The sequence below is a fragment of the Pongo abelii genome, chromosome 10, assembly GCF_028885655.2.
Source record: "Pongo abelii isolate AG06213 chromosome 10, NHGRI_mPonAbe1-v2.0_pri, whole genome shotgun sequence".
Lineage (NCBI taxonomy): Eukaryota > Metazoa > Chordata > Mammalia > Primates > Hominidae > Pongo > Pongo abelii.
The window spans coordinates 92,412,054-92,435,444 of NC_071995.2; the positions used below are offsets into that span (position 1 = coordinate 92,412,054).

Sequence of the window (23,391 nt, forward strand, 5' to 3'; positions counted from 1 at the left end):
TAATAAAATTACTTGAATGTTCTCTTTGGCTGCCTATATTTGCTCTCTCCTCAGAATTTAATTCTCTACTCATTCAGCTTTCAGGCTATAAGGTTGGTTCTAAGCTCTGGTGATTCTCAGCTATTCCTTTTCAAATATAAATTGATCTGCATTGGTAACTGGTCTCCTTTCCTCACCAATTGTTTAGGTTCCCTTCCAACATCTCTTGCCACGTTTGCCCCCTAAATGTAGTGACTAACTGTAACACATGTGTTTTACTCCGAGGTTCATGGGCAGGTGGGGGAGGTCAGCAGGTTGGCCTCAAATAAACAAGTAGGGAAAGTTACCTTTTAGAGCACCTCAGGGCATTTCACACCTGTCCCAAGTTGTGTCTTTTCCTTAATTAACAGTTCAATAATAACTGGAGCAATGCTCTACTTTTCTCTCTGGCCATAGTTCTTATTCTAAGGGTCTCCCATGACTGATCCTTTACTCAAAGAGCCTGGGAGCAAACACAATAACTAGCTGCTCTATGTGCCACTGGGAGAGGTGGGGCACTGGCCTGGCACTTCGACTATCTTGTCAAGCGTTCTACAATACACTTCTACCCTGTCCTGTTGACCTTGGGTTTATTTTTCTCTTGAGAAAATTAGCATATTCAGATTTGACAGTAATATCAAACACCTACTCTATGCCAGGAGCTATGCAAGGCAGAAATAATACAGTAATGAATACAACACGTGGTGACTTGTCCCAGTGAAGTTTACAGGCTGGAGAATTATTTATCCAGCAGCCCCCTCCTTTGCTGTGGTGGACTGTGTGTTTCTCAGTGCTTTGGTATTCCTGTCAGCCTGCTACCATCCAGAAATTCTTCAGCTCCCCTCAACTGGCATTTTCTAGGTAATGTCTAGGACTTAGTCTTATCTTACAGATCACATTTCAATGGGATCTGGAAAGGAGAAAACATGTTGGCTTAGTGCACCACCTTGAACCAACCCCCTTTTTTTTTTTTTTTGCTTCAAGTGGAAGAGGAAGAGCTAGTGGAGTTCAGATGTTCTTTATGACTCTATAAACAAAAGAAGTCATTTCCACTCCCCAAAGGAAGGCTTTGAATACAATTATTCCTACATTGGTTCTGGCTCTGTAACTGGAGTTTCTTTGGAGATTGGCGGGAGAAATCAGAGTCCCAGTCATATTCTAACATCAAGGAGCAAGTCTAGGAATGGGACTGCGCAGCTCACCATCTTGCTTTTTCATTTTGCTTCTTCTAACATTTTTCATGATCCCCTAATCAGTGTGACTTTTAAAAATATGGTTTGGAAGTGCCACTTTTGGAGCATGTGAATAGAAGAGCATCTCATCCCCTCACTCTCCCCGGTACATCCCAACCCCTACCATGCTTCGAAAGAAGGACTGTCTCTACAAATTTTGCTCCACTCCCTGATGTCTGGAGATCAGTCAGATAGGTGGATTTCTTCAGGTCTTCTTTGGAACCCAAAAGATCTCTTTCTGCCTTTCAGTTGCTCCCAAGCTTTGGCAGAAAACTCTATTTTCAGAATCGGTACTTTTTCTAGTTGACCTTTGTTGATAAGTTCCTTCCCCACTCTGGTTTCAGTAGATTTGTTTTTGTTGGAACCAAACTGAGTGAAAGGCTTTCCTTCTCAGAAACAAGGACAAACACCTCACTAGGCAGCTTGTTTAGCCACCCTTAGGCAAACACCAAATTGAGCATTTAGCAATTCCTTTTTTGAAGCTGGAGGGAAGGGTCCAAGAAAGCCAACTCCCAGTTCCAAGAAAGTGTAGACACTATTTGTGTACTTTTCTTTAGATGGTTGTCATTTTTAACCAAGTAGCTACACTGTCAACTTCTGATATCTCTGTGACCACATCTAGGTGACAAAGTCAATCAAACCACCCTTGGCCTACCTGCCCCAAAGCAACAAAGATCTTATCTTCTGATGAGGATTTAAGAAAGACTAAGTCATCCCAGCAAGGAGGAAGTTAAAAAAGGTTCAGGCAGCACTTTTTTTGTTTGTTTGTTTGGCAGCAGCAGTATTTTGTGGCTGGTTTCTTTTAGCACACAAAAAAGATGTGGCTAATAGATATGTCAGAGCTTTTTAGAAACATGTCTTATTTTTGTGTGTTCTGCAGCTCTCAAAAAAAAAGTGTTGGGGGGCGGGCGGGCGGGAATCAATCCTTTGCAGCTTCCAAGAAAATGGTTTTTCTTTTCTTCTTTTTGTTTGTCACGCATCTAAATCCTAGAATCATTTAGAAAGAGGGAGGGATGAACATTTTCAAAAGAATTGGCTCCCTCACTCCACGTATGCAGTTACAAGCATGTGCAGAAAAGAAGGTACTATTGGTATTACTGGGTCACAATTTGGACTTTTGATTTAAGTAGAGAAGACTTGTACTATATAGTCAACATTTATTATATAAAGTTGCCCCTGAGACTAATCTTCAGAAACTAGATAAATAGAACTGTGTGCTCTGATAAAGTGTCTCCCTTGGAGATTATCTCACGAGGATATGAAAACATTATACCCTACACCAAAGATGTGAGTGATTGAAATATATAGGCTGGGCGCGGTGGCTCACCACCTGTAATCCCAGCACTTTGGGAGGCCGAGGCAGGCAGATCACCAGAGGTCAGGAGTTTGAGACTAACCTGATCAGCCTGGTGAAACCCCATCTCTACTAAAAATACAAAAATTAGCTGGGCTTGGTGGCATGTGCCTGTAGTCCCAGCTACTTGGGAGGTTTAGGCAGGAGAATCGCTTGAACCCATGAGGCAGAGGTTGCAGTGAGCTGAAATCTCGCCACTGCACTGCAGCCTGGGTGACAGAGTAAGACTCCGTTTCAAAAAAAATAAAAAATAAAAAAAGGCCAGGCACGGTGGCTCATGCCTGTAATCCCAACACTTCGGGAGGCCGAGGCGGGTGGATCACAAGGTCAGGAGTTCCAGACCAGCCTGGCCAACATGGTGAAACCCCGTCTCTACTAAAAATACAAAAAATTAGCCGGGCATGGTGGCAGGCGCCTGTGATCCCAGCTACTCAGGAGGTTAAGGCAGGAGAATCGCTTAAACCTGGGAAACAGAGGTTGCAGTGAGCCAAGTCAGTGCCACTGTACTCCAGCCTGGGCGACAGAGCAAGACTCTGTCTCAAAAAAAAAAAAAAACGGAAAAAGAAAAATATATACATATTATACACACATACACATACTCACCCCCCACCCCCGTGTGTGTGTATGTCTTAAACACTCATACATACCTAAATTTGTATATAAAAGATTTGTATGGAGGGCCTTGTTTTTGAGATACATCATGAATGTAATGTCTATTTATACCTCTTTCTTCTTGGCTGGGTAATTCTCACTTTTCTTCTTAATCACCCTTAAAATAAATGTGGCCTCTTTCTGATTTAACATTTTTGAACTTTTCAATACCTATACATAAATCAACAGATCAACTTCTGAAGACAGCGTTGTCTTCAAGGGAAGGAGAGGAAATGCACACAAAGAGGGAAGCAGGTTTCCTGGAGCCTTTGGCTCAATGTTAGGTCAAGCTTGAGATTCCAGAGTTAGGAGACACTAAAGATGGAACTGGCCTTTGTGGTTTCCTTTCCATTCTCTTCCTTTCCTTTCCATTTCCTTTCCATTCTGTGATTCTTAAAGGTACCCTCAGTCTTTGGAATTAACATCTGACTGTCTCAGGGGATTGTGTAATTGAGTAAAAACAGACCCAAAGTGGCAACATGAAGAGACTTGGAATTAATATATCTTTGGGGCCAAAATATTCAGCATAATTAAGCATAATTTGATTAATGTGGGATATAATTTAATTAGGCATATGGACAAAGGAGGGAGAAAAGGTTCTCCACTGTGAAGACGGGATCACTCTATCATACATGCTGGAACTAAAATTATGAGGGCTGGTTTGAAGATAATATAAAAACCCATATTTAAGTCTAAGAGGTTTCTTATACTTCTCTTTTATTTCCACATGTGGACTTATTCAGCAATCTGTAGTGTCTATAAAATTTAATGTAAACTGCTACATTTGGCTTTCTACCAAAAGAAATTCAAACCCTACACTTTTGACATTTAAAATATGAAGTATTACTATAAGCTAAATATAAAACTAAATCTCCTTCTTTCTTTTACTGAATAATTATGTATTGAGATAGTAATATGGGTCAGGTACCACATAAGACATTAAGAATTTAAAGATAAGTAAGAAATAGTCCATCTCTGACCTCAAGGAGTGAGAAAGGCTGAGCATGGTGGGTCCTGTAATTACTCCTGTAATCCCAGCACTTTAGAAGGCCAAGGTGGGAGGATCACTTGAGGCCAGGGGTTTGACATTAGCCTGGGCAATATAGCAAGATCCCATCTCTAAAACAAAAACAAAACAAAAAAAACACCACATTAGACTGGCATGGTGGCACATGCCTGTAGTCCTAGCTACTTGGAAGGCTGAGGCTGAAGGATCTGTTAAGCCCAGAAGTCCTAGGCTGCAGTGAGCTAGGATCATACCACAGTACTTCAGCCTGGGTGACAGAGTGAGACCTTGTCTCTAAAACAATAAAATAAAATAAAAAGGAGCAAGGGAATGTCAAGCAATGATTCATATAAAGACAATGAAGGGTACATTCTGAGAATGGAATCCCATAGGCCTCTCCATGAGGCTTCTCAGGATGTGGCAAGAGGGTGATCCAAGAGAAAGAGCAGCCAAGATGTAGGCTGCAGAGTCCCAGCCTCAGAAGTGACACACCAGCACTTCTGCCATAGTTTTTTGATCACACAGATCAACCCTGGTATGGGTGAGAGGGGACTAAAAAAGGGTATGAATACCAGGAGCGGAGGCTCACTGGGGACTGTCTGTGGAGGCTGGCTACCACAGTTCTCCAGAGACAGGCAGAGGACATAAGTCAAATAGTAAAGTACTGCATTTTATTAATTGAGCCACCTTCCAATAACCTCCATTACAAGTTTTAACTAAAAATGAATAGAAGCTGTAAGGCCTAAGCAGAATCTCCTACTTCTTCCTGAATCTAAACCTTGGGATCTTAGTACCTTCTAGAAGGATGCATAGAGGAAAGATAACAAAATTGATAGAGACAGGAGACAGCCAGAGGTCCCTGGCGAAACCCTGCCTTCAAGCCTAAAACAGCTTAAAGGCTGAAAAACCGTACTGCTGGTCCCAGATGAAGCCTATTTCCCGACTGATTCTTTCTGAATAACGCCCACCTGCACACAGGGAGGATGGGGTGGGGCCTCGGGAAGTTCGTGGAATTTTCAGCGAGGAGGAACCTGGCCTCTCCTGTTCCTGTGTGGTGAGCTGGGATTCAATCTGTAAGGTGGGAATCCTGCTAGCAGGATTTTCTCTCACTTTGCAGATAATTATTTTCCCTTTTTCCTTTTTGCCCAATACATTCCTCTCCTCACCCTTCTATGTGCCCATGAGCCTAATCTTTCCCAGTCAAGTGAGAAGAACCTGGTTTTAGCTGAACTAAGGAGAAAATTCTGCAACAAAATGACAGAGAAAATAAAATGACTTATCTCCTTAGTCACCTGTATGAGGAGGTGGAGAATCAGAGAGGGGGCTGAGTGCACTTGTCCACCCAAATGCATAGAGTGGGAGAGAAGGAGAACCATTCCTAAGGAGGGCATCTCTGTCTACTAACTTACAAGTTGCTATCTCTGGTCCCACACTCTGACCAATCAGATTAGCAACTCCTCTTCCCTTGGGTCGGGGGCAGGGGTGCTAGGAAGAGGTGGGAATGGCATGGGAGAAGGACTGACAAGTCCTTTTTCCTGTACAGAAGGTATTGTCTTCCCTGTTTTTCGTATAAGGAAACTGAGATGTGGAAAGGTTAACTGAAGTTTGGTGAGGCCTGTTTCCAAGAAACCATGACTGAAAATCCCAACTTTTAAATTCAGCCGTAGTGGTCACATCAGGTCAAAGACACCGTAATTGCTGCTGAACTTGTGGTGAACTCCAGATTTATCTTTTAGGCATTTCTTCTATGTCACAGGTATTTGGGTTATCCATTAAACCAAAGATCCACTTAAAGAAATACAAACACGGGAGGGAACTTGGAAACATTTTTTGCGATCTGTTCTTTGCAGAGATAAAGAAACTGACATCCCTAGGGAATGAAGCCTAGGTCCTTATGCCCCCCGAGTCTGGTGCTTTTTCCTCAGTGGCACTGTGGAGGGGTTGTTGAGTATGTGTTCCCTCTGAGGCTGATTGGAACCTTCCTCTTCCCCAACTGAGTGAGAGGCAGGTGAGTGTCATTGAAAGAAGTTCTTGGAGCTGGAAGCCCCCAGTGAAGTCCCAGCTCCATTCTGCATAATAAGCTTGTGTGATCTGGGTATATTCTCCTCAGTTTCTTCTTTTGAAAAATGGGTATAATGAAATTTGCCACCCTCTCAAGATGGTTGTAAGGATGAAAGAAGATCCTAACTATGAAAGATCTGTGTAGGGGCCAGCACAGTGGCTCACACCTGTAATCCCAGCACTTTGGGAGGCCGAGGCAGGTGGATCACTTGAGGTCAGGAGTTTGAGACCAGCCTGGCCAACATGGCAAAACCCTGTCTCTACTAAAAATACAAAAATTAGCCGGGAATGATGGCATGTGCCTGTAATCCCAGCTACTCGGGAGGCTGAGGCAGGAGAATCGCTTGAATCTAGGAGGCAGAGGTTGTAGTGAGCCGAGATCATGCTGTTACACTCCACCCTGGGTGACAGAGTGAGACTCTGCCTCACATAAGATAAAATAAAGATCTCTGTAGGATCCCAGGTGCTGGGCAAAGGTAAGGAATCAGTCTTTATATCTATAAGATACACAACTGCCAAGCTAAGATGGCCATGCCTCTAGCTGCTGCTGCTTTTTTTTTTTTTTTTTTGAGATAGAATCTTGCTCTGTCACCCAGGCTGGAGCACAGTCACATAGTCTTGGCTCACAGCAACCTCCACCTCCTGGGCTCGATCCTCCCACCTCAGTCTCCCAAATAGCTAGGACTACAGGTGCATGCCACAAAACCTGGCTAATTTTTATATTTTTTGTAGAAATGGGGTTTTGCCATGTTGCCCAGGCTGGTCTCAAACTCTTGAGCTCAAGCGATCTGTCCGCCTTGGCCTGCTAAAGTGCTGGGGTTATGGGTGTGAGCCACTGCACCCAGCCTGCCTCTTGCTTCTTACATTTCACTGCCTTGAGAGTTTATCAACTCCCCACCCATAGGCATTTCACTTTCTCCTCCTCACATGATTTTGTTTCACCTGACGGTAGTCCAGCTGAATTCTGGAGATAGGCAGTTCAAGTAATGGGAGAGGTCAGTGACTCAGTCTTCTATGTGGGATGAGGTTTTCCCTTCCCCATGACTGCAAGAATGAGCAGAGTATGTGGAGCTTACTTTGAAGGAATGAAAACAAACAATCCTATCATTTAATATGAGCTTTAAAAGCTTTAGCAGCATGGGTGAGTGTGGCCATCGAGACTGTCTGGCAACTGCCCCTGCTAACAGTGGAGATTTATTATCATAGAAAATCATTTCAATCTGCGGAGGTTCCAAAGGGACCATTATATGGTCATGGGCATAATTAATAGCAGAACTGTTTGGGAAGGACACTAATATTTATTCACTGCCTACCACGCGCAAGACAGAGAGTGAGGTGGGAGGCTGGTGCCATTCTGATTCTGCAGAAAAGAAAGCTGAAGTTCAGGGAAGTTAGGTGGGTTGCCCACAGTTATAAGCTTATAAACAGTAGTGTGAAGACTTGAATCCAGATCTTTGCACTTCCTGTAGTGTAACACAGGGAGGGTTCCGTGCATTTTGAATCTGCTAGTTTATCTCTTTTGAAAATGAGAGAAAATGTGTGGGGAAATATGAGAATTAAAATAGCTTACCTAATCATCCAAAGGTCAAAAAGTCCCAGAATTTGGAAACCTTGGGGTAAAAGGGAGGTCAAAACGATAATTAAAAATGAAAAATCAAAGTCTCAGCTTCTCCTACCTCTTGACACCGGCACAGATACACTTTTAATGACAGCCTTTTATCAGATATTGCCATCAGCAGGAGATCTCAATGCCAGGGCCACTAATGAGTGGAGAGGAAGGAAGGTCAAAACACAGAGGATGCAAAATAAGGATTTGAAGCCATGTCCGTCTGGCAAGAAGAAATTAAGCAAAACTCAGAAAGTTCTTAAATATGTAGAAGGAGACTGTGTTTCACAACTTCTACAGACAAATTCCAAAATATGTAGACTTCTAGGAAGCAGAGAAGTTAGCAAATTGCCAAGGTGTTAATAGTCGGTTCTTGGTATTGTTAAAACACAGTTTGATTTGCACATCTGACTGAAATACTTGCTTTAGCAAGCACACTCTTTCCTAGTAGTGCCTCTTAATGCTTCTACTAAAAGGCAACTCATCTTTTTGATGGCCTGAGCACTTTAGTCACAAAAATAAAATTTATTGGGCACATACTACATGCCTGGCTGTGACTAAGGCACAGGGGATATGAATGAAAACAGAATTACACGTTAACGTTCATGGAGTTTATAGCTGGATGGGAAAAGCAGCCAAGTCAACAAGGAATTATAGCATGTATACTTCATGTATAACATGAAGGCAGGACAAGGTGCCCAGGGAAATGCAGTAGGTGGGTACCTAACTCAGTCCTGGAAAGTCAGCAAAAGCTTCCAGGTTAAAGAGTCACCTGAGCTAAGACCCAAAGGGTGAGTAGGAGTTAATGGAGTATATTCTTAGTGGAAAGAGAAACATGCACAAAGGAATAGGGATGAGAGAATGGGGTGTGTTTGGGGAACTGAAAGAGATTCAGTCTGGACAGAGTATTAAGAATAGAGACGGCAGGCCGGGCACGGTGGCTCACGCCTGTAATGCCAGCACTTTGGGAGGCCGAGGCAGGTGGATTATGAGGTCAGGAGATCGAGACCATCATAGCTAACACAGTGAAACCCCGTCTCTACTAAAAATACAAAAAAATTAGCGGGCATGGTGGCGGGCGCGGTGGCGGGTGCCTGTAGTCTCAGCTACTCAGGAGGCTGAGGTGGGAGAACGGCATGAACCCGGGAGGCGGAGCTTGCAGTGAGCCGAGATCGTGCCACTGCACTCCAGCCTGGACGACAGAGTGAGACTCCATTTCAAAAAAAAAAAAAAAAAAAAATAGAGAGATGGCAGATAGATGGGTGGGGGCTCACCTTCTGTGAAAACATTAGGGCTTTATCCCAACTGACTGTTGCAAGGGTTTAAGCATGAGGATAAGATGATCATATATGTGTTTTAGAAAGATCATCATTCTGTGCATGTGTTTCAGAAAGATCTGTTTGGGGATTTGGAGCATGCAAGGCAGGGTGGTGGGGTGTGGGATGGGGAGGGCAAGACCAGTAGCAGGAGACCCAGCAGCTGGAGTTGCTGTCATCCAGGCCAGAGATAGGGGTAGTCTAGTCCAAGTCAATCCATTAGAGCTGGAGAGTAGACAGATTCAAGAGCTTCTTAAGGGGTAGACTGAACCAACCACATCTTGAGATTGTTGTCAGATGTGTGGAATGAGGTAGGGAAGCAGTCAAGAATGGCTTCCAGGTTTCTGGGCTGTATGGCTGAGGATACCAGCTTCTGGACCGCAGAACCCTGCAGAAGGAGCAGGTTTCAAAGAGGTGGTGAGGAGCTCCGTTTTGGAAATGCTGCTGGAGGAGTGGTGGGGTACAGCCAAGGGGAGCTGTTCCATAAGAAATACCGTCAGAATCTCAGGAGAGAGATCCAGATGGCTTGTGGAATTGGGAGTCATCGGCACATGGATGGCAGTTGATGCCAAGGCTGACATCATGTGACAAGGCTAGCTCCAGCAGTCCTGTCTTCAAAGAGGGTCTGGAAGCTCTCACTTTTTCCTGGTTCGTGCTTGTCAGACCATATGCAAGTAATTAAAACAGGACATTCATTAACATGCCACTTTATGCCTTTTAGTCTCCCTATGTCTCCAGGGCTAGTGGGTGAGGTACACAGAGAGATGCCATGCACATTTTATATGGGACCAAGTTCATGCAATGCCAAGCAGTGACAGAGCCCAGCTCAGGTTCCTCCAGGTGCTGTTCTTACCACACTGTAATTCCTCTGAGGTCGCCCTAAAGAAAACACTCAATTCATAGACAATCATGACAGGACTGAAATTCATGATGACAGATAAAAGGGGACATCCTTTCTACCAGGCTCAGTGGCTTTTAGCCTCTGCCATCCTCACCCCCTCACCCTTGCCCTCCACTGCAGCACTTCCCACCTGGTGTTGGCCTGTCTACCCCCAGCAGGTCTCAGAGGAAGGGCCGTGGCTCCACGGCTCCCAAGTCTCTGGACACTTGGCCAAGCGAGGGTTGTAAGTCATAGCCCAATCAGGCCCCAGCTGCTCAAAGATGCAACGGAGGTGATGCCATAACATAAAGAGATAGCCCCGGAAGTGATGCCATAACATAGGGACATGGTCAGTAAACTGGGAATGGGAGAAGAAGGAGCTTTTCCTGCTGACCCCGGAAATCATGGTACCATGGAGAGAAGGTAAAGTGGAGATCACCAGGGCTTGGGGCTTTGTTTTGGTTTTGTTTCTGAGCAGTGAGATTCTTTTTCCAAAAGACAACTTGAAGGGAACTCCAGTATGTAAAATGGTTTTTAAAAAAAGTCTTGCCCTAACAAAAGTAGGAGCCCTGGGGCCTGAGCCAGCTTCCTCCACCTCACCCCATACATACTCAGCCCAGGCCTCCGAGCCTTCTTGCAACACTTTTGAAAACCGATAGTTTAGTCCATACCTTCCAGGATGGTGGGAAGTACACAAATTTGAAAGCATGGAATTATAGTCAAATTCCCCTGGGTTTAACTCTAGCCAGGCTGTTTATTAGCTGTGTGTATTTTGGATAGGTTATTTAAGTTTCCTGAGCCTCAGATTTATCATCTGTAGAGTGGGGAGGGAGTACAGAATTGCTGTGAAGGTTTAAAGAGAAAAAATAACGAAAATATTGAGCACTGTGCTCAGCATTGAGTATATTCTCAGTACATGGGAATTATTGTTGTGAGTCGCTGAACATTTAGATATTTCTAGACAAGCTGGAAATTTGGATTTTAATAGATGGGCTAGAAATTGGGATTTTTATAAGAATCTCCCAATTTTTAAATGTTGGCAAATAATTTTTAAAAATGAAAAACATTGTTTGAGCTCAATAAGACGGGCTCCCGCAGTCAGTTTGGGACCTCTGTCCGTGCAGGAAGGAGGTTAGATCTGGAGGGGAAGGGCAGGAGCCCAGAGCTTGGGTCCCTGGGCGGGGCTTGTGGGTTTCAGTCATGGGTGGAGACTGGCCCTGCCCTCCTGCTGTAAATGCGACCAATTCTCAACCAGAAAATTTTTAAATCTACCTATAGCCTGTTTCCAGTTGTCCCACCTTACTGAACCAAACCAATGTTTTCTTTTGTTGTTGTTGTTGGTTTTTTTGTTTTTTTTTTTGAGACAGTCTCCCTCTGTCACCCAGGCTAGAGTGCAGTGGCACTATTTGGCTCACTGCAGCCTCCACCTCCTGTGATTCTCATGCTTCAGCCTCCCAAGTAGTTGGGACTACAGGCACGTGCCACACCTGACTAATTTTTTGGTATTCTTAGCAGAGATGGGGTTTTGCCCTGTTAGCCAGGCTGGTCTCAAACTCCTGGCCTCAAGTGATCCATCTGCCTCGGCCTCCCAAAGTGCTGGGATTACAGGCATGAGCCACCGCGCCTAGCCCAGTGTATTTCTTAAATGTATTTGACTGAAGTCTCATGTCTCTGTAAAATGTATAAAACCAAGCTACAGCCTGACCACCTTAGGCACATGTTCTCAGGATCTCCTGAGGGCTGTGTCACAGGCTCCTCTCATATTTGGCTCAGAATAAATCTTTTCAATGGCGTGTGTGGTGGCTCACGCTTGTAATCCCAGCACTTTGGGAGGCCGAGACAGGCAGATTGCTTGAGGCCAGGAGTTCGAGACCAGCCTGGCCAACATGGCAACCCCATCTCTACTAAAAACACAAAAATTAGCCGGGCATGGTGGCACACGCCTGTAATCCCAGCTACTTGAGAGGCTGAAGCACAACAATCACTTGAACCCTGGAGGCAGAGGTTGCAGTGAGCCAAGATTGTGTCACTGCACTCCAACCTGGGTGACAGAGCAACACTCTGTGTCAAAAAAAAAAAAGGGAATAGATCTCTTCAAATATTTTACAGAGTTTGACTCTTTTTGTTTACTCTGGGATGGGGACTGGGGTATGCAGGGAGGTGTGCATGTACACACTTATGTGTGTGTGTGAGATGAAAGGGGTTAACACCCAGCTGTTTGCAGACCACACTAGGTGCTATGCACATATTACTTCATGGTCAATCTATTGTTATCCCCATTTTAAGACTGAGAAAACTGAGGCTCAGAGAGGTTGGAGAATAGGCTGAGGTTCAGTAAGCTGTCATAGCTGAGCTGAGACTTGAATGCAGGTCAGATTTCAGAATCTGGGCTCCTCACACTTCCCACCACACTGCCTGTCCCTTACTCCCCTTCACCTCCTTGTCCTCTCTCCTGCCGCTTCTCCCCTCCCCTTTCCAAGAATATCCTGTGTTACCCACTACTGTAATTACCCAGTATTATGGTTATACTTTCTGTTATCCATTTCAAGGATGTCATAGATTATGGTTTATCAAATGCTCCCATGAACAAGATCTCATTTGGTCCCAACGAACCCTGCGAGATAGACAGGTGAGTATTAAGCCCACTTTGCAAAGGAGAAAAGAGCTCAGAGAGGCAGGAGATATACGTCGTGCACAACGCCCCCTGCTCTTCTGTCTCCAAATCCAGGGCTTCTTTGCTCACGCTGCTTTACCGAGCTCCTTCAAGGAGGCCCTGCAAAGCCAAAGTCAAGTGTGTGCTGATCGGCAGGGACACCCAATGTCTGTGAAACTGGATCTTGATTTTAAATTTCAGTATTTTGATACTTTGTTCATCCTGGATTTTTGACATCAATTTTCACTTAAAAATATTGCATTAAAATATTATTTGATTATTGCATTTATTTGGTGCCCTTAAATTTTGCACCACAGGCAGTGCCCCCACTGATCTTACCCCAATCCCAGCCCTGCGCCTGTCTGTACCAGTGTAAGGATTATATTGTGATTGCAACTGTGACGTAAGCATGTGAGAGTGTTTTACCACGGTGCCGAGTCCGCCTGCCTTTTCTGACCCTTCTTTGTTCCTTTGTTTGGTTCGGAGTGTCACTCCCCTAATCTCTCTTCAATGAACCCTGTCTGACTGGAATGATCTAGTAGGAGTGGGTGGGCACCTTGGGTGCTGGGACGGTGATGCCTGGCCTTGGAAAGGGGGCCCTTGCTGTTAGCTGGTGGGCGCGCTCAGTGCTTTGGGCAAGTGAACATGATGAAGCCTTTTTTCTGGAAGGGATCATTCGGGAATAAACTTTCATGGATGCCTTCTTGCTCACCCCATCCACTCCCCTGTGCTCCCTCCAGCCCTGTTGGCCACTGGGGCAATAGAAGGAACAGCTTGATCAAGATTTTTCCTAGAAAAGCCTTTTGATGGGCCCATAATGGAAAACGAAGCTGTTTTTGTTTTCTTTGATTAATCACAGTGTCCTGTTTCCCAAAGGAAATGTGGCCTTGGCTCTTCTGAAAGAACACAGCCTGTGCTGTAAAGAAGGGCTGCAGCCGCCTGGTGCTTGACAAGGTCCCCAAGACGGGAAGGGACACATGTAGCCCTGTCCTCCAGGACTCGGCTCTTCATTTTTTACCTTCCAGGGAGCTCAGGTTACCAGTTTCCTTTGTGTTTTTCTGCCAGCGTGAACAGGAGAGATATTAGCCTTTAGAGATTTCTTTACAGTTCCTTGAAAGCTAGAAGGGTGAAATCAGCCAGAGAATTATATAACATAACAGCAAAGCTCATTTAAAGCAACAGTGTCTTTCTATAGGGCTGTGGTGGTTCCGTACCAGTTTTTGTTACTAACTTTAAAGAAAAGGATGCTAATTTTGTGAATAAAATAGAGGGGCATTCCCCTCCCTCATTACTTTCTGTTTGTTCATTGGATGGACACAATTCCTAGGGTGTTGATTTAAAAAAAACAACAACAATTTGAAGCGTCTTTGAAGGAAGACTAGGGGAAATCATGTACATTAACCTCAGGCAGACACAGCATACTTATTCTTGTTAGAAATCAGAAGAAAAAAAATAAAAAGAAAAGCTTTCTAAAGCATTTGTTTGTTTTAATTTAAGAGTCATGGGGAATTTTATAAATACTCGGCTAAATTCTTCAAAGGGAGCCATGTTCTTTAAATTTAAGCACTAGGCTGGGCACAGTGGCTCATGCCTGTAATCCCAACACTTTGGGAGGCTGAGATGGGCCGATCACCTGAGGTCAGGAGTTCAAGACCAGCCTGGCCAACATGATGAAATCCTGTCTCTACTAAAAATACAAAAATTAGCCGGGCACGGTAGCATGTGCCTGTAATCCGAGCTACTCTGGAGGCTGAGGCAGGAGAATCACTTGAACCTGGGAGGCAGAGGTAGCAGTGAACCGCACTACTGCACCCCAGCCTGGGCGACAGAGCAAGACTTCATCTCAAAAAAGAAGAAAAAAATTAAGCACTAGATCATCTATTCCTGCGTTGTTTGACCTAGAGCTTAAATACCTCTCAAAGTGCATCACACACATTAGCTCAGCTGATTGCCATACTCCCTTGATTTGACCTTCTCTTTCTTCCCATTTTAGAGATGAGGAAACTGAGGCCAAAGGATTCTGTTACTTGCCTGGCTTCACAGCTCACCTGGAGATTCTGAACTGGCATCTTCCTCTCTCTGCCATCACCCCAGAACCTATCCTCTTTCCCCTACACCAGTGGTTCCCAACCAAGGGCGATTTTGCCTTCCAGGGGACATTTGACAATGTCTGGAGGCGTTTTTGGTTGTCACAATTCTGTGTATGTGTGTGGGTGGGCGGGCGAGGGCAGGGGATCATGTTGGCATCTAGTGAGTGGATACCAGGGATGCTGCTAAACCTACAATGCTCAGATGGCCCCTAACAAAGAAGTATGTTGTCCAAAATGTCAATAGTGCAGAGGGTGAGAAGCCCTGGTCTATACAGAGCTCAGCAGTCCAGAGCAATTGCAACCTCTGGGAGTTGCCAAGAGCTCCTCTGCCCGGCAACAGGCTTGGCCTCTCTCCTGTGGCTGCCACAAGAGTTAAAGCCGCTGTCTAGAATGCCCTTTGGCAGTGGCCAAGTGTCCCCTGCAGAACTGACTGTGGGACATGCGGTGAATCAGCCGGAGCTGATGTGTTTTATAATTTATAGTCACAGGGCGCCTGTCTTCATTTAGCAGCAGGCCTGCTGGCAGCCTCCCTGCCAGGGAAGAAGCAAGTTCCACAGAGGCACACAGCCCCCGCCAGCTGACAGCCCGTGGTATTTGGGGACGGCTGTTGCTCAGAGACACCTGGGAATAGGCCGGGGCCGAGATGGCGCTGAGCACTCGGTCTCCCCTTCAGACCCATCCGTCAGCAGTGGTCCCTGCCAGAAGATGGCCTATTGAACATTTCCAGAAATAGCACAGCCAAGCCTGTCAACTGCTTTCTTGGAAATACATTCAATAAGGATGGCGGTCCTCCAGCAGGGAGAGCAGAAAGCCTGGCCTGGATCAGGCTGCTGAGAAACAGCAATGCCTGGCTACAGGCCATGTCAGTGCCTTGGGAAAGGGGAGTGGTTCTCATGGGACTTCCCGAGCCCTGCAGCCTCTGAAGTCACTTCAAAATGTTCTCAGTGTGGAGGGAGAGAGTTACACCTTGCAGAAGGCCTTAGGCCCTGCCGACTTCTTCTAACTCAGTTACCTGCACATCTTGCTGTGTTTGTTCAGACACCCCACAGACAGGAAGGCGATTCAGGCTTGGAGGCAAGGTATTAACTGTCAGCAGAGAGAGACCTCTGCATCATCTGGGGAACGTTTATTTGCAGTCCCTCCTCTTGTGAGCTTCACTACCAAGTAGAACCAAAGGAGCATCAGTAGGGGGAGTATTTTCTTCCCCAATCCTTCGGTCATTCCTAAGATACAGGAAATATAAGGCAAAGATGTCATACTGAGAGAAAAGCTTATAATTTCTACTCCTCCCCTCCCCACTTCCCACAGAATTAACTTTCCCTTAACTTCCCTCACAGGGGCCTGACATTGCGGTTGGAATTCAGCCACCCTGGGAATCTGCACCCCGAGCTTTCTCCAATTTCTGGGATGTCACAGTGATGGCAGGGCTTAAGAGTGCCCTAAGAAGGCCGGCTGCCTTTAAAAACAAGCTCCTGGAAGATGTAGGTGTCACATAAAAGCATGAGACCAAAAACTGTCTGCAATTTGGGGTGTTCAGGAAATGTTGATTAATCACATTTTTTAAATTATAAGACTGCTGGACGTGGTGGCTCACTCCTGTAATCCCAGCACTTTAGGAGGCCAAAGTGAGAGGATTGCTTGAACCCAAAAGTTCAAGACCAGCATGGGCAACATGACGAAACCTCACCTCTACAAAAAATCTAAAAATTAGCCAGGTGTGGTGGTGTACACCTATAATCCCAGCTACTTGGGAGGCTGTGTGGGAGGATTCTTTGAGCCCAGGAGACTGAGGCTGCAGTGACCCATGATAGTGCCACCGCACTCCAGCCTGGATTTACAGCAAGACCCTGTCTCAAAAAAAAAGTGTAAGACAGTTACCAGGTTTATTATAGAGAATTCATGGGACCTGGTTTTATCTGCAAGAGCCACTGACTCCCAGGACAAACATGATTTGAAGCCCACACTGAGCTATAGGTGGAGGCAGGGCTGTGAGAACACAATACAGGATGCCCAGTTAAATTTAAATTTCAGGTAAGCAATAATTTTTTTTGTATAATTGTATTCCAAATATTATTATTATTTATCTGAAATTCAGATTTAATGGGCATCAGGTGTTTTGTTCAATCTGTTCACTCCATTTGGGGTATAAATTGATCTAGTTGTTAAGTTGATAACAGGGAACACTGACACATATTCAATACATATGAAAGACGATACCAGTTGAGAGAAGAAGAAGGAGACTGGCAATGAAGAGGGAAAGCGAGAGAAATACCAGGAAGAAAAGGAGATGGCATAGCGAAGGAGAAAAAGTTCCAAATGAAAGAGAAACAGGAAGTGCTGAGGAGAGAGAAGAAAACAGGAATGTTTCTGAAGGACCAAAAATGTTTGATAAATTATGACTGTTACACAGAGAGCCATCTCCCTGGGAAATGCTGTTGAGTTGGCTAACCACCGTTCCTGGATCTGCTGCTCTTTGTTCTGTCTGGTAAAACGCACAGTGACCACTAGGGAGAAATGACTCTCTAAGCCACAGTACCATTATCTGGGTCACTATTACCCCAGGCTCAGGTTGTTAAATAAAATTTACAGGAGGCCATTGCTTTGGACAGAGTCCTTCCACCCAGCTCCAACAGACCAGAGCAAACCAGAATGGTGTCACTCATGCTACCTGACATGTGCTCAAACTGAACTTTAAAATGGGCCAGTTTTCCAAAAATCAGGAGATTTACAGCAACCAACAGAAAGTGAAGTGGTGTCATTTGTCTGGGGTGATACCTGAGGTTCACTACCTCATGCCAGAGAAATCGAGGACGCGGACACACACACAGTGAGTTTAACAGGCGAAAGAAAGAGAATAGGTCTCTCTCCTGCAGAGAGGGGGATTCTCGAGTGGGTCTTCCGGTTCCATGGTGAGATGCACAGGGTTTTATAGATGATCTTGAGGAGGCAGTGTCTGATTTACATAGGGCCCAAAGGTTGGTTGGACCAGGTGCGTCATTTACATAACGTGCGAAGAAGATGGCCACCCCACCCTAATCTTTTATTATGCAGATATGTGCCATATTGCCTGTTCCTTTACTGTACACGGTGACAAAGAAAAGGGAAGATGGAGCCTCCATGTTGAAGATGCCTGGTCCCCGTTGCCTTTTCCTATTGGCATAGCTGCCAGCATTCATCCATGCAAGCTTCCAGTTTGCTTATCTATGTTTGCAGCTCAAATTTTCAGGCCACTCTTTGTTAGAAAAGAAATGATTTGGGGGCTGCTTTTTATTAAAAGAGCAACCTTGCTGAGGACTCTCTTACCCTCACTATCTGCCTAATTTCTTTCTAGCTCCTGTATCAAAAGGGTCCCCATCCACCTGCACAGGCATGAGAGGGAAGTTCCCTGTGTATAAACCCTTTAGGGAAAGTAACTTTGAAATGACCAAGCCACTTCTTGTTTCTTGATCTTGCTATCCCCAGGCTTTTCTGCCCATCCATCTGCTCGGTTCTTCAGAGCACCTTTTCTATTTTATAGATAAGATGCTGCCTGATTCACAAATCGATAATAAAAACCAACTGGACCTTTAAATTCAATGCGTGAAAATTTTGTTCTTTGACAGGGTAAAGCCACCTCTAAGGCTGTGTCCAACTCCAGGACCTAAGGGCCCTCCCCACTCCTCCCACCTCCACCCCTCCCCCTTCCCCCACAGGTTGCAGTCATTCATGGATTGAGGATTTTTGAAAAATTGGGATCTAAACAGCAAAATGGATTTGGTTGCCACCATTCTTTGAAATTTTTTTGTTGTGGATGATTCAGAAAACCCTTCAACAGCTTCTTTCACCTCAGGGTCAATGTGTTTGAGGAGGAGAGTCATTGTAGGCCTGTGTGCAGACAATTGAGGTTCCTTGAATTATAAACACCCTTATTCCCATCCCCACAGATGGGAGGTCAGGTTGGCTTAACCCAAAGGGAGAAGCCTATGTAGGCTGGGGGCAGGTGGGGTAAGAGAGGAGGCCTCCCAAGGAGGGGCCTGTAGTAGTTGGACCTGCCATCACCATGGATGCTGCAAAATTGAAAAGATGAGACAAGCAGGGACCCTCCTCTTAGGGGCCTGTAGGGGATGGACTGGTGGGAGAGGGTCAAGCGTGGAAATAAAGGAAAACCTTGAGTCCCTTTAAGGGAAATTCCAGGCACGTAGCTAGCCCTGAGGAGCTTAGCCCCATGCTACGACCCTAGGCCAGATAAGCAACATGATAAGCAAGAAGGTAATAGTAGCCTAAAACAGGCTGGGCACGGTGGCTCACGCCTGTAATCCCAGCACTTTGGGAGGCTGAGGTGGGTGGATCACTTGAGGTCAGGAGTTTGAGACCAGCCTGGCCAATATGGTGAAACCTTGTCTCTACTAAAAACACAAAAATTAGCCAGGCATGGCGGTGCATGCCTGTAATCCCAGCTACTTGGGAGGCTGAGGCAGGAGAATTGCTTGAGCCTGGGAGGCGGAGGTTGCAGTGAGCTGAGATGGCGCCACTGCACTCCAGCCTGGGTGACAGAGCAAGACTCTGGCTTAAAAAAAAAAAAGTAGCCTAAAACAATAGCCAAGGAAGCCAGAGTCTCAGGATGTTTGGTTCCCTATAGAAACTAAAGATAGCATCTTAACATGGGTCTCTGAGTTGTTTTTCAGAAACCTGGACTCTCACCAAACCCATCCCCCCTACATATAGATCTCAGATAAGGAGGAACTAGGAACTGAACTCTGATCACTGTACTTTGCTCTAAATTTCTTCCTGAAGGGCCTAGAGAAAGTCACACCCAAAGAGGTAGAGCTAACCTTTATTTCTGCTGGCCTCAAATTTTTAAACAAAACTTCTCTTTCTTAACCAGTTGCAAATCAGAAAAGCTTTGAATCTACTTATGACCTGTAAGCCTTCTGCTTCAAGATATCCTGCCCTTTTAGGCCCAAACCAGTATGTAACCTGGATATTGATTTATGATTTTGACTGTAACTTCTGCTTTCCTGAAATTTACTGCTGCCTTTAAAAACCCTTACCTGCAAGCCATCAGGGAGGTGGGGACTTAAGCATTAGTTGCCTGGTTCTCCTTGCATGGTGCCCTGCAAATAAACACCTTCCTTTCTCCCACTGCAAACCTCGATGTAGATATCTGATCTTACCGCACTGGGGAAGTGGACCCCAGTTAGATTCTATAATATAATAAAGGGGCTGCCTTTGGCTACCTGGGCTGGGGAGTAGGTCTCCCCATAAACTCCAGTGAGGAGAAGAAGAGACACACTAAATGTCTCACCATGCTAAGACCTCATTCCAGATACCTGGAGATATCTAGGCTGTCGATTTGGAACATCATCATTGCAACAATGACCTTTATGGAGCATCTATTCTGGGCCATTGCATGACCTCAATTGATCCTCAACAACTGAGTCAGGAAAAATTCAGTGTGGTCACAGGAGAATAGAAAATTCCAGGCAGCATTTTCACATGCCTTGCAAAAAGGAAACTCTTGAAATAACTACAGAAGCTAGGGGCTGATAAGACCCTGAAAAACCAGGGTGTGGGCCAAGCTGGCTAAGACCAACTGGACCCAACACAGTGCCCGATTTGACCTAGGTTTCTCCCAAGACCTCATTACATCCTCACCCACCAGCACCATGACATTTCCAGGAACACCCATATTTGGTATAAAAATGGGTGGCACTACAGTTCCAAGAAATCCTCACCTTTTTCCAGGAATCTTTATGACTATTCCACCCCTTGGTTAAATAAATCAATAATGATAGGAACCCCAAGCTCCATGTGACTCTCTCTTTTGAGTACGCCAGCACTCCCTTGTCTTGAGTGTGTACTTTTGCTTTGCAATCAAGCTCTCTCTCTAGCCAGGCACAGTGGCACATGCCTGTAATCCAAGCACTTTGGGAGGCTGAGGCAGGAGGATCGCTTGAGTCCAGGAGTTTGAGACCAGCCTGGCAACATGGAGAAACCCCATCTACACACACACACACACACACACACACAATTCAAAAATTAGCTGGGCGTGGTGGTGAACAACTGTAGTCCCAGCTACACAGTGGGTTGAGGTGGGAGGATCTCTTGAGCCTGGGAGGTCGAGGCTGAGATCACACCACTGCACTCCAGCCTGGGCAACAGAGTGAGACCCTGTCTCAAAAATAAAAATAAACAAATCTCCATACTTTCACTGTTGTTCAGCTCCTCCTTGAATTCCTTCTCATGAAAGTGCCAAGGGCCTGGACACGGGCTAGGGTCGAGGTCCCACCATTGTTTGGGGACCTCTCCCAGCCCACCAGTATCACAACTACCTCATGTTGTAGGTATAATATTATTCATATTACTACAGCAATGCCCTAAGTCAAGAGATGGAGAAATTAGGACTGCAAAAAGTTAAGTTGTTGTCTAAAACTCAATTGATTAGTGAGTGTTGGGGCAGAGATTTGTCTCAGGGATGCCTCTCTCCCAGCCCAGGGATCATCCCCAACCCTCCAGTCAGACTGCTGGGTTCAAATCCCAGCTCCATTGCTCACAAGCTGTGTGGCCTTGGTTAAGTTACTGAATCTCTCTGCATCTGTTTTACTGTGTGAAATGTGGTAATAAAAATAGGACCTAGCTCATGGAGATGCCGCAAGGATTTAATGAAGGCTGGGTGCAGTGGCTCATGCCTGTAATCCCAGCACTTTGGGAAGCCAAGGTGGGAGGATCACTTGTGCCCAGGAGATTGAGACCAGCCTGGGCAACATAGTGAGACCCCCACCTCCACACACACATACAAAAATCAGCCAGGCATGGTGGTGACACCTGTAGTCCAGCTACTTGGGAGGCTGAGGCAGGAGGATTGCTTGAGCTTAGGAGGTCAAGGCTGCAGTGAGCTGTGATTGTACCACTGCACTCCAGACTGGGTGACAGAGAAGGACTCTGTCTCCAAAAGAAAAAAAAAAAAGATTTAATGAGTGAGAACTTAACTCTGACTTTTTTTTCTCTTGCCCAAATTCCTATCTAAGGGGCCTGGAGAGTCATACCTTAGAAACCATAAAATCTTATTAGACAGGCTTTATTAGCCATTTTTTTTTTTAATTTTAACTTTTTTTTTATTGTGATGGGGTCTCACTATATTGCCCAGGCCGGTCTCAAACTCCTGGGCTCAAGTGACCTCCTGCCTTGGCCACCCAAAGTGTTGGGATTACAGGTGTGAGACCCCACACCTGGCTGAGTTTTATTAATCTTATATAATGTGGCTTACTTTACAACCTGACTCAGATACAGCATCACATGACAGATAGCATACCCTGAAGGAAACCAAAATATTTTACCCCAAAATATATTTCTTTAACATATTTTGAAATGGCTGCCACAGGGCCAACAGATTGAAATGACTTTGCAAAGCCATCTTTTGTGGGGAAATTTTGCATCTGTAGAGAATCTCCATAAATGTAGCCAGGACTTTCCCCTTCTAGGTCTTTCCCTGATTAACTGAGAGTCTGACACCTTTAAAGTCTGAGAAGAGACATTCACCATCTATTCTCTCTGAGGGTTGCCACCTCTAAGGTTCATCTACATAAGAACCTTGGTCTCCACAACCTCCTTATCTTAATTCAGGCTTTCCTTTCTACTGATTTCAAGGATTTAAATCAAGCTTTGTGATGTCACATTTTTTGGGCCAATCCAACGTATACTTTCCACGTATTGATTTATGATTTTAACTGCAATGCCTGTCTCCCTGAAATGTCTAAAACCAAACTGTAACCTGACTGGCTTAGGCTTCCTTTCTCAGTTCCTCTTGAGATTGTGCAACCTGGGATGAAGGTACTCATATCGGCTTGGAATAAACTTCTTTAAATATATTTTGGCAGAATTTGGTTTTGCCATCAACATAAGTTTGTAAGTGTAAAGCACTTAGGACATGCCTGTCACATAGAGAACACTAAGTATTAGTGCTATTATTATTCCTATCATTGTTAGTGTTCAGTTATTTCCAAGAAATGATACGAGCCTGATGGGCCATCAACATTGTCCTTGGGAGAGTGCAGCAGAAGAGGCTGGTTCTGCCTCTGCTCTGTTCACGTTAGCGGTGGTGAATCTGTACAGTCTGTAGCGACCTCTATTCTTGCCCCTTCAGAAGAAAGAATTTGACCAAGGGGCATAAGGCAAAGGGAGAGACCAGGGCAAGTTTTAGAGCAGAAGTGAAAGCTTATTAAAAAGTTTTAGAGTAGGAAAGAAAGGAAGTAAAGTACGTTTGGAAGAGGGCCAAGTGGGTGACTTGAGAGATCCAAGTATCCTGTTTGACCTTTGACCTGGGGTTTTATACGTTAGCATGCTTCTGGGGTTTTGCATCTCTCCTTCCTTGATTTTTTCCTTGGGGCAGGCCATCCACATGCACAGTGGCCTCCCAACACGGGACGGGCTGCATGTGCAGTACGCTTACTGAAGTTGTGTGCATGCTCACTTGAGGTGTTTTTACCTTATCAGTTGAGCATTCCTAGAGGAAGGTCATTTACCAATTAAACTCCACCATTTTGCC

The 23,391-nt window shown here is 45.1% G+C and overlaps 1 protein-coding gene and 1 long non-coding RNA gene across 2 annotated transcripts in view; one reads left to right on the top strand and one right to left on the bottom strand.

The window, feature by feature from the left end:
- The window catches only part of CRADD (CASP2 and RIPK1 domain containing adaptor with death domain), a 231,769-nt gene extending 213,344 nt beyond the window's left edge, over positions 1-18,425 (top strand). Inside the window, exon 6 of the transcript XR_008511758.1 lies at positions 16,205-18,425. The gene's annotated coding sequence lies outside the window, so the exon portion shown is untranslated. The remainder of the gene's footprint in view (positions 1-16,204) is intronic.
- Positions 15,689-23,391, bottom strand: part of LOC129049193 (uncharacterized) — a 48,354-nt gene continuing 40,651 nt past the window's right edge. The window contains exon 3 of the long non-coding RNA XR_008512049.1: positions 15,689-16,090. This is a non-coding gene — a long non-coding RNA (uncharacterized LOC129049193). The remainder of the gene's footprint in view (positions 16,091-23,391) is intronic.